Source organism: Gastrolobium bilobum, unplaced genomic scaffold (assembly GCF_033153095.1).
Source record: "Gastrolobium bilobum isolate Gb01-03AN ecotype WA unplaced genomic scaffold, APGP_CSIRO_Gbil_v1 utg184890, whole genome shotgun sequence".
Taxonomy (NCBI): Eukaryota; Viridiplantae; Streptophyta; class Magnoliopsida; order Fabales; family Fabaceae; genus Gastrolobium; species Gastrolobium bilobum.
The window spans coordinates 1-10,483 of record NW_026896023.1 but is presented as its reverse complement, the minus strand read 5'-3'; the positions used below and the strand labels follow the sequence as shown (position 1 = coordinate 10,483).

The 10,483-nt window shown below is 30.8% G+C and overlaps 1 long non-coding RNA gene across 1 annotated transcript; it reads left to right on the top strand.

The window, feature by feature from the left end:
- Positions 1–4,208: 4,208 nt before the first annotated feature.
- LOC133297355 (uncharacterized) lies at positions 4,209–8,332 on the top strand. Its single transcript, XR_009749627.1, has 10 exons — positions 4,209–4,367; positions 4,549–4,638; positions 4,747–4,824; positions 5,184–5,292; positions 5,662–5,766; positions 5,900–6,457; positions 6,535–6,655; positions 6,751–6,843; positions 7,691–7,739; positions 8,228–8,332. It is a non-coding gene; the product is annotated as an uncharacterized LOC133297355 (long non-coding RNA).
- Positions 8,333–10,483: the final 2,151 nt, after the last annotated feature.

Here is a 10,483-nt window from a genome sequence, read left to right as displayed (position 1 = left end):
ATTGTTTTAATTATACTTTTACATCTAAAGAATGAAAGTTTAATTACTTTTTACATATTAAATTAAAATTTACATTTTTACAGTGATTAAATTTTTATAATTTTTTTTTTTATAGAATGATAGTTGTCATTTTAAATTTTTTTATTTAAATTTAAATTGTAAAATTTAAATTCTTTTGTATTAATTAAACATATTTTTTTAAAAAAATATTTTTTTCTCTTATAATTTAATATATATATATATATATATATATATGTACATATATATATATTTAATTTTTTTTACATATATATTTAAAACGTCTATATTAAATATTTTCTTAAAAATACTTGTACGATTATTATTTTATATTTTTGTATTATTATTTTGAAGTTATGTTTTTAATTTATTTTACTTTAAAGTATAAATATGTCACTTCTTATTTTTTTCAATTAAATTTCAAATTAAATTTTTTTTATCAACTATACATTTATTTTTATAATTTTAAATATTTTTTTCATTTAATTAATAATTTTTTATTAAAATTAAATTTATTATATATATCTTTTTTCCAGTTTTATAATTAATCCTAATAGGTAAAATAATTATTATTAATATGCTTAACAATTTCCCATGCAGAAAGTAGTGGGTAATATTGTTATTAAAAAAAAAAAAAAAGTAGTGGGTAATATTAAATGCTGAATCTGTTTCCACCTATCAAGTTCAAAATTCAAATTGAAATAGTTTAAATTTTAAATATTAAATATTTTCCATTTCAATAGACATAATAATAAATGTCATTAATAGGCTTAACAATTTTATATGCATAAAGTAGTGGGAAACATGCATAGAAGTTTATGCACATTCTTACACTCTTAGTGAGAAACATGCACATTCATATAGAAAGTAGAGGGAAACAATTTTCTAGTTATTCATTCACGATATAGGAAATTATGTTAATTACACTCTTACATCAAGAGAATGAAAGTTTAATTTCTTTCTTATATATTAAATTAAAATTTACATTTCTATAGTGATCAAATTTTTATAATTTATTTTTTACAGAATGATGGATGTTATTTTTAATTTTTTATTTAAATTTATAATTTATAATTTAAATTCTTTCGTATTAATTATACATATTTTTAAAAAATAAGTTTTTTTCTCTTTTAATTTATAATTTTTATATATGTTTTTTGAATTGGTTTTACATAAATATTTAAAACATTTATATTAAATATTTTCTTAAAAATACTTGTACGAATTTTCTTTTTATCTTTTTGTATTATTTTTTTAAGTTAAGTTTTTAATTTATTTTAAAGTATAAATATGTCACTTCTTATTTCTTTTCAATTAAATTTCAAATTTAAATTATTTTTTTATCAACTATACATATATTTTTATGATTTTAAATATTTTTTCGTTTAATTAATAATTTTTTATTATAATTAAATTTATTATATATATCTTTTTTTCAGTTTTATAATTAATCCTAATAGGTATAATATTTAAGCCCAATAGACATAATGATAACTATTATTAATGGTAATAGAAGCATAATGTCACAGGATAAATGTTGCATCATGTCACTGACACAATATTTGTGGGTAGGGGTGGTAAACGAGCCAGGGGCCTTTGGCTCGGCTCGTAAAGGCCTGAGCTCGTTTAATAAAAGCTCGTGTTGGAACCAGGCTTGGACTTGTATAAAAGCTCGTTTAATAAAAACGCCTCAGGCTCTAATTCAGAAACTCGGCCTTAGAGCCTCTCAGACTAGCCTACTATATAAATATTTATTTATATTTTTTATACTACTTGTAATAACTCTCTCTAATCAATTTATTTCACCCCATTTTATTGGTTTAACAGACTTTTTGAATGATTTTGTTCTATATTATGCTATTTGGATATATATTGAATTTATGTATATTTATGGAATTACTAGTGCTGTTCTATATTATCTTTCATCCTCCTTCACACAAACAAACCCACAAAAACTCATTTGTTCCACTGTGCACTACTCGTTTGTGTCAATTTATTTTTTATTTTATTTTTATTTTTGTTGGCACTTTTTTTATAATGGGCTAAGATAATATAACTTGTTATCTACCTTCTCTCACTTTAATTTTTATTTATTTATTGTAGACTTTGTAAATTATTGCTGCAAATTGGAAGCTAAAGTTTCTATTTGGAAATTGGTTTTTTGTGGAATTCTGATCTCTTATTTTTATTCTTTAACATGCTAACAGGCTAAGACAGGCTTCACACAGACTTTTATTTTTTGTAAATAAATCAGGCCACAGGCCAATATTATATTCGTAACAGGTAACAGACTAAGGCCAGTCGGACACGTTTAAATACAGGCTTGGCCCGTTAAGATCAAAGCTCGGCTCGGCTCGTTAACACCCCTATTTGTGGGGCCCACCGATATAAAAAAATTTAAAAAAAAAAAAACAACTTAATAAAAAAATATGTATGTGTCTGCAGGAATAAAAATGAGATTCCTGTAACATGACTACCGCAAACCCCATTATTAATATGCTTAACAATTTTCCATGCAGAAAGTAGTGAGAAACATTAAATGTTGAACTCTTTTTCCACCTATCAAAGTTCAAAATTCAAATTTAAAAAGTTTAAATTTTAAATATAAAATATTTTTCCACCCAATAGACATAATAATAAATGTTATTAATAGGCTTAACAATTTTCCATACTAAAAGTAGTGAGAAACATGCATAGAATGCTGCGCACATTCTCCAAGTAATAGTCTGTAAAATACTTAATGACAAATATTCTTTTATGATGCAGAAGTTGGATGATTATTGGTCACTGAATGGTAATTCATTTTAGTTGAGTTATTAATAGTAATAAGTAATTATTTGTTGCAAATATTTGTGACTTTTTTTAACAATCTAAATTATTTATGTTTTCTTAAAATTAAGCCCAATAGACATTGATAGGGAATAATTGAAGAATTGATAGAGAATAAAATAACAAAAAAAGATGTTCTTTTCAACCGAGAAGTCAATTTAATTAAAATAAGGTTGTCTCATTCTTAGAAGTGGGGATTATAGTGTGGGATATATAAGAAAATTGAGAGAGAGAAAATCTTGAATAGAAGTAATATTAAACAACAAAATATCAAGTTCGATTTTGATCTCGCTCGACACCTTTTTTTTGAAGTCTACAACCTTTGGTACATTTGAATCCAAGATAATCCTTGTCATATATTTTGTATTTGTTATTCTGATTTTCCCTATACAATTAAGAACACGTAAAAGTGGGAGATACAGAGAGACAATTAGAGTATAACAGAGTTAAAAATAATTAACAAATATTAAAAAAAATTAAACCCTTGATCCTCGCAAGCTGGACTATTATGATGTTCTGATAAGACTGATTATTTGCCAGAAACGTTTGCACTTCATCCACACACTACTCCCACAAAGTGCACTCAAGCTTGTGACCCCTATTTTCGTAGAAGTTGCATGCACTATTTTAATAACAAAACAAAATTTAACAAATAAACAATAAATATTCCACAGACATAACATAAATACCTAGGATTGTCAAGCTATAACACAACCATTTTTGCGGACATGCAAAAAACCCTTGAAAGTAGCACACATCTTTCTCCCTACAAAATACTTACATTAGTATATCAATCAAAACCAAATCAAGCAACAAGAGAGTTGCTAAAAACAAATCAAAAACTATTACATGTTCATCTAACAGAACCATATCCACATTATCATCAAAATCTTTACACTAAAAATTAGGAACCTTCCAACTCTTTACCACCTTAACTTTAATCCTTCAGTCCTTCTTGGTAGGATTAAGATCCTTTATGAAATCATATTTGGAGTCCATAGCTTAAGAAGTCAACGAAGAGAAACTGACCAAAACAAAAAGAAATATCTTAAAAAGAAGGTGATTACCAAAGGAAAATATGCACCACATCACATGTTAAAAAGTTGGTCATTAATATAGATATCTGCCACAAATAAATTTTGAATTTTAAATATATTCTCACCCACTTCAAGTTTAAAATTAAGATTTCTAATTGAAAAATTAGTGGGACATTAATATAGTTGTTTGCCATTAAGGAATTTTGAATGTAAAATATTATCCCACCTATTTATTAAAATTTAATTTTCGAATAATAAAAAGTTTTCAAAAGAAGTAACTTTTCAAACTAATCTTCAGAATACAAAGCTAAAAATGAAGGACAAAAAGCAAAATGTTCTATTCATCATCTTGAAATATGATGCATGGTTTCCTTTTATCGCTAACCCTGCTTGATTGATGTTTTTTTATGTTTTTAGGAATTAATTTCAGCTAAAGATTCTGCTGCAGCCAATGAAGAGCGATTATCTGTTGAACTTTCCACTGTGAGTGTATTTGAATCCAACTCAACCAAATTTAAGCATTCTCAAAATCCAGCTCAAGCTTTCTCAAATTCCTATTCACTATACTAGTGTATTGTTTGAGTTTGACTTTATGGATCTCTTTTAGCTTTATTTGTTGTGTATTTTATTATGTATTTTAATTTTGAATATGTCCTATTTTTAGGTTAACAAACTTAATGAGCTCTATAAAGAGAGTTCTGATGAATGGTCAAGAAAAGCAGCAGACCTAGAGGGTGTGTTAAAAGCAATGGAGGTGAAGTTTGTTTGTTATTATGCTTTTTTCTAATTTTTGAAATTTGTCAAATTAGAAATTAGAGCACTTGGATTTTTGTTTTTTTAATGTTACTTGTGTTTTAAACAGTCAGGACTAAAGCAAGTCGAAGATGATTATAAAGAGAAACTTGAGAAGGAATTATCTGTTAGAAAACAGGTTGAAAAGGTATTTTATTCTTTGTCAGTCACGTGTTATTTTGTTAATGTTCAGTGCTTAATTACTTTCTTTCCTTATGTGAAATTAGTTGATATTTTGGAACTTCAAATTTGCTACTTTAAAAATCAGACTGTATGGGTCTATAAGATGGAAAATGTTTTAGGTTATTATTGGTCATGCTTAAAGATGGTGAATATTTGGATGACATTGGGTTGCTCTTGCTCCCATTTTATTGGTGGGTAGATATCTACCCAAAATATGTTATGTACTCAAATGTGCAAGTAATCAAAATATGTTATGTACTCAAAATATGTTATGTACTCAAATGTGCAAGTAATCATGCTTTATATCTATTTGGATGCTTTTAGGAGGCTGCTGATTTGAAAGAAAGCTTGAGAAGTGTGAAGCTGAAATTGAGACAAGGAAGAAGAGGAATGAGCTGAGCAATCTTTCACTCAGCAGTTTCGCTTCTGAACCGTATGGCTTTCATAACCTTTTTGCTCCTTCGAATTACTTCATTTTATACAAACTTTTCTAATACAAAATTTATTATGTAAAATTTACCATATAAAATTTATGGTGGTGATTTATTTTTTTAATGATAAATATTAATGACATAACATATAAATAAATATAAAGAACTAGTACAAATACAAATCCTATTGAATATATTATATATGATATTCACATATACGGTATTATTAATGTATATGTTACCACACACGCACACGCGCACGCACGCACGCACCCATGTTCAAGATATAACATGCACTCCCTATAACATATATATATATATATATATATATATATACATTCACTCCCTATAATTGATTTACTTAATTTCAGGAGAAAACAAAGTTTATTAATCAACTTGAGAGGCGCAAGGAGGCTCAGAAGAGGTTATCCGATGAAGTTGAAAAGCTTAAGATTGTTGTTGGCAATCTTCCTGAGGTAATAATTTAAAAAGTGATTTATTGCGCAACCTAATTAATGTTGAGTGGATAGGGATGCTTTAGCTTGCAGGGATCATTTTTTATGATTATGTTCTGAGCCCGTTTTGCTTATTTTTTTTAAATTTTCTTAGGAAACGAATGTGGCTCAACTTCTTTCTGGATCCAATGTCGATGACTTCATTGCCCAAAGCTGCCGTTGAAACACGAAAAACAGGTAGGAAATTGGTCAGGCCTCATCTAGTAAAACTCGACGAGCCTCAAGGTGACATAGAAATGTCTGATGCTGGACCTTCGAGTGACACAGAAACTCCAAGCAATTATGCTCTATCATCTCAACCATTGTCTCCAAAACGCATTGCTCCTACCTCCACTTCTGAATCTGTCACACCTGGTGAAAAGGGCTCTGATGTAGTGGTACCTGTATTGAAGAAATCAAAAGGATCAGAGTCCCCAGAAGATAGTGCTGAAGAACAGCCTGTTACAACTCCGGAATTTACTGGCAGTCATCCAATCACCGAAGAATCATTTGACGGTGGTGAGTTGCCACAAGGCCAAAATGAGGCAGTCAATGAAGGTTAAAATGAGGAAGGTGAGATTGCTCTTGGGAAAGACGAGGAAACCAAAGATCCGCAAGACTTGGGTGGTACGAGTCAAGAAGAATTACAAGGTGACAAAACCGGAATTACAAGGTGAGATTGCACGCACGCACACACACGCACCCATGTTCAAGATATAACATGCAGGCCATTGTTTTTCCTTTTGACAGGTGGCTGACATCAATTGATGCTGATAGCATGTTTGACGAAAATAGCATGCTAGTCCCGAAAATTCATGTTGGTGTTTCTGGAACAGCATTAGCTGCTTCACTCCTGCAAGATGGTTGGAGTGTGAGTTATTAAAGTTTTACTTTTAATACTGGCACTATTTTTCCATTTGATTTACATAAATAAATCTTATTTCTGTATACCTCTATCTTTTGAAGTTGGACAAAATGTATGCGAAATACCAAGAGGCTATTGATGCATTGAGACATGAACAATTGGGCAGGAAGGAGTCAGAGATAATTTTGCAACAGGTATGGTTGACCTGGTGCATCCTTTTATACATAACCTCAAGGGGAGGGTAATATGACAACAGATTTCTTAAATTTATATTCATGTATGTCCGGTACTTAATTTGTTAATGGGGAAGTTGACTGCAATGCTTTAAGTTATTTATTACAAATAAGAAGCATTTTCATGGAATGGGTGGCTGTAATTATTTGAATAATTAATTATATGTATGTAACAAATTTCAAAAGAATGTATTTCCTTTCACCTTTAATTTTCATGGAGTTGGGTTAGGATTCAACAGGATAGGATACTAATATTGAATACTCAATATATCTCCATGCTACCCAATATATCCCCACGCTACCCAATATATTTGTATTTATTGCATTATATTTTATTTTTTCTTTCTCCTTTCTCCTTCTATATAATTTTATCAGATTGCTAATCAGGTGCTCATCAAACACAGGACATGATATAGGCTTGCCAGCTCTATATCTTATCCTAACCTTATCCTATCATTTCCACCAAACAAGCCCTAAAGTCCCATGACGTATTTATCAACGGAGGACCGAACTAATGACAGTTGTATTTTTGAAGGACCAAAAATTGGGTTAACTCTTTGTTTTTGTTTTTTTGGTGGCTAAAATTGGTTTAAAGAATTCCTGTGATATATATTGTTTTCTAAGAGTATAATTTGATTGGCTAAACCTTTTTTGGTTCACTTGCATTTGGGTTGTAATTTACACTGTTTCCTTTCTGCTGGATTTGGAGATGAATCGATTTAGTACGACTACGACTGTGTTCTGGTGGTACCATATAGTTTATATATATTATGTTAAAAATGATGCAATCTTCTATTAACTTTTTCAGGTTCTGTACGAGTTAGAGGAGAAAGCAGAAGCCATAATAGATGAAAGAGGTATATTGTTTTATTGGATTGAATGGCTAAATAAGCTGTAAACGTAGAGAGCAAAATATCATTAAATACTGTTCCAACATTGTTGTCCTTATTGTTCTGCATTTAATTCCACTAGAAAAAAGAAAATGTAGATCCGCATCTTGATTTTATTGCATTTTATTTTAATTATATATGTAATGTGAGTGGACCAATAGTGGGTGGTTGCTATTATTGGGCTTGGTTGATGGGGGTAGTCTTGTTATCTAATGATTTTATTTGCGCTGCACCTTGGGTAAAATATACAAGGACTATAATTCACTTTGGAATTTTTAAGGTGCTGTGTATGGAGTTTTCATAATTCGGTTATGATGAATATTCAAGCAAAAATCATTTGTGTCCAATGTTATTGTTACATAGAGGAAAAGCTCTGCAAGCAGGGTTATTGTTACATTCTTAATCAACAATGCCATAGATTTTTTACTAAAATAATTATACTGCTGTTCTTGCAGTGGAGCATGAAAAGATGGCTGACGCATACAGCTTGAATGAACCAAAAGTTGCAAAACTCCCTGAATGAAAATTCCAACTTAGAGAAAACCATCCTTGAACTGAAGGTTTACAACTTAAAATACTGTTTCATGTACCTTTTTTTTTTGGGTTGTATGTGGATTTGCTTATGTGTATCTTGTGCAGGCTGACCTCAGAAGGAATGAACGGGATTATGATATTGCCCAGAAAGAAATTGATGACCTTCGAAAACAGGTAAGCGATAAACATTCTCTCTTTTTTTCATGTAGTTTAAAATGTTTAGTATATGTATTTCATCAAGTTATCCGTTCTTGATTTTTGTTTGGAGTCTTTGTCTTTTTGTTATTATTGTCATTGTAAGAAGTGGCTCTGAAAATGTAAATGTGCTTTGTTTGGAAGAGAAACAACAACAATCAAGCCTATCCTGTAGGCAGGCTCTATAAAATCCAAAACTTCTATAAAACCATTTAGAGCATGGTCTTTAAATTTCTATAAAGCTAATCAAAATTTGTATTATTCCTGATCTTTTGCTAGGTGGTCTTCTACTCTTTAAATTTGGTCCACTTTTCTCACTAATGCTTCATTTTTGTCTTCCTTTCAAATGATCAAACTATCTTAAGTGAGTATTAAGATAACTATGTAATGTACTGGTGTCAAAAGAATGGGAAGTAAGAAAAGGACAGAAAATATTATTCAGTTTGACCATCGATTGCAGATAATAAGGTGAGTTGTACTTCAATTTTGTATGTGCATTACAAAACAACTCAGTCTAGAAGTGGCTAGGAAGATCTTATCCCGATTGGAAACTATGGAAGTGGGTAATTCTTGTAATCTCACAATCTCTTTAATGAATTAGTCTGTAACATCCTTGGCAGTGAAAGGATGTCTAAGGAGTAGGAAGTGAGTAAATTTAGTCAATCTATTGACCATCACCAAGATACTGTCTTTTCCATAGGATTTGGGTAGCCCTTCCATAAAATCCGTGGAGATATCTGCCCATACTTGAGTTGGAATTGGTAAAGGCTTAAGCATCCGTATCGAAGATAGTGTTTGGGCTTTATTGCATTGAACATCACATTCAACAATAAATCGTTGGATATCCTTTTTCATTCCTTCCTAAAACAGCCATGATGTTAGCATCCAACCTATGTTCAATACTTCTAACACTTCCCCTTATGCTAAAGCTTATTAAAGCTCTAAGCTTGTTACTAATGAATGCTTACAAATAAAAAATTAACCAAATAATATATTTGGGTTCCAAAATATATGGTTGCAAAATCAACCTAGGAATGCTAGAGACGTCGGAGAAATGACAAATGCTGCAAGGTGACTGGAATGACCATTAGCCTCAAGAGTTGGTTGAAAAATATTGAATAACAAAGGAAGAAGAGAATTTGTTGGAATAATCAGCTGTAGAAATGTCCTCTCAAGTGATGATACATGACAAGAAGTAAAACTTCTCCAAGTTCATGAAGGGCAGAAGTTGGAAATTCAACCACATAAAAAGACTCAATCAAAGCAAGTCTACGAAAGCTTGATGGGGCCAGTTTTGTAGCTAGGACAAGATTCTGATGAGCCGGGCTGCATTTCAAGAACTGTTGGCACCAAGGAGCATCTAGGACGAAGTACGACAAGGACAGTCAACATATGAGGCTATCCGATGGCACTAGTGTGCAAGTGCCAAATTTCTCCCCATCGAGGATGCGCCGGACTTGAGGGTTGCTCCAGATCCGGTGGTCACTAGAAAACTCACCGGAATATTTTCTCGTTCACCTGAAAAGTTGCTGGAATCTTTTTTCTAGTGGGGTGGCTGGCCGCAAAGGATCACGAGGAGAAGTGGCAGACGATGATCAGTACGATTGTTGAGATGCAGCAAAAGAAATTGATGAGAGAAGGTTGACAAAAAATATAATTATGGTTGGGGGACATGGCAACGATGATGAGATGAGGCAGGTCACCGAGGATGGTACCTCTTTATACTATGTTTAATGACATGGAAAAGAGAGACAATGTTTTAAATCCATCTGTGTCAATAGCACAACGGAAGCTCTATTACATAGAGTGAATATAACCATTACATAATATTATATTATAATGATGTGGAAGTTCTTATCAGTCTATTTTCAATACTTCTAACTTAAAGAAAGCTGTTTCTAAAAAAATAACGATTAGAACTTCAAGTTTACAATGGAAGTTGCTTTTATGGTGCTTGCATAGAAGCTAAAGCCTAAAACCTT